This window comes from Octopus bimaculoides, chromosome 18, assembly GCF_001194135.2.
Source record: "Octopus bimaculoides isolate UCB-OBI-ISO-001 chromosome 18, ASM119413v2, whole genome shotgun sequence".
In the NCBI taxonomy this organism is placed as follows: domain Eukaryota; kingdom Metazoa; phylum Mollusca; class Cephalopoda; order Octopoda; family Octopodidae; genus Octopus; species Octopus bimaculoides.
The window spans coordinates 38,478,106-38,478,744 of NC_068998.1; the positions used below are offsets into that span (position 1 = coordinate 38,478,106).

Consider the following 639-nt stretch of genomic DNA (forward strand, 5'->3'; position numbering starts at 1 on the left):
TAGATAGATAGACATTTCTATGTATATATATATGTACACACACATCTACATATATATACATATATATGTGTGTATATATATATTTACACACATATCTACATATGTATACATATATATGTGTGTATGTATATATGAATATATGTACATATATAGATATATATATATATACATACATATATACATATATATACATATATACCTGTATATATATGTATATACAAATATCTATATGTGTATGTATGTATACATATGTGTGTGTATGTGTATGTGTATGTGTGTCTGTGTGTGTGTATGTGGCACCTTGGACAAATGTCTTCTACTATAGCCTCGGGCTGACCAAAGCTTTGTGAGTGGATTTGGCAGACGGAAACTTAAAGACGCTTGTCGTATATATGTGTGTGTATATATTTATGCATGTGTGTCTTCATGTCTGTGTTCGTCCCTCCCCCCACCATCGTTTCACAACCGATGTTGATGTGCTTACATTCCTGTAACTTAATGGTTCAGCAAAAGAGACCAATAGAATAAGTACTAGGCTTACAAAGAATAAGTCCTGAGGTCAGTTTCTTTGACTAAAACCCTTCAAGGCGGTTCTCCAGCATAGCTGCAAACGACTGAAACAAATAAAAGAATGTATAT

The 639-nt window shown here is 32.6% G+C and overlaps 1 long non-coding RNA gene across 1 annotated transcript in view; it reads right to left on the reverse strand.

Annotated features, from left to right (window-relative positions):
* LOC128249771 (uncharacterized) overlaps window positions 1-639 on the reverse strand; it is a 26,125-nt gene that overhangs the window by 23,799 nt on the left and 1,687 nt on the right. The window contains exon 2 of the long non-coding RNA XR_008265874.1: window positions 542-614. This is a non-coding gene — a long non-coding RNA (uncharacterized LOC128249771). The remainder of the gene's footprint in view (window positions 1-541; window positions 615-639) is intronic.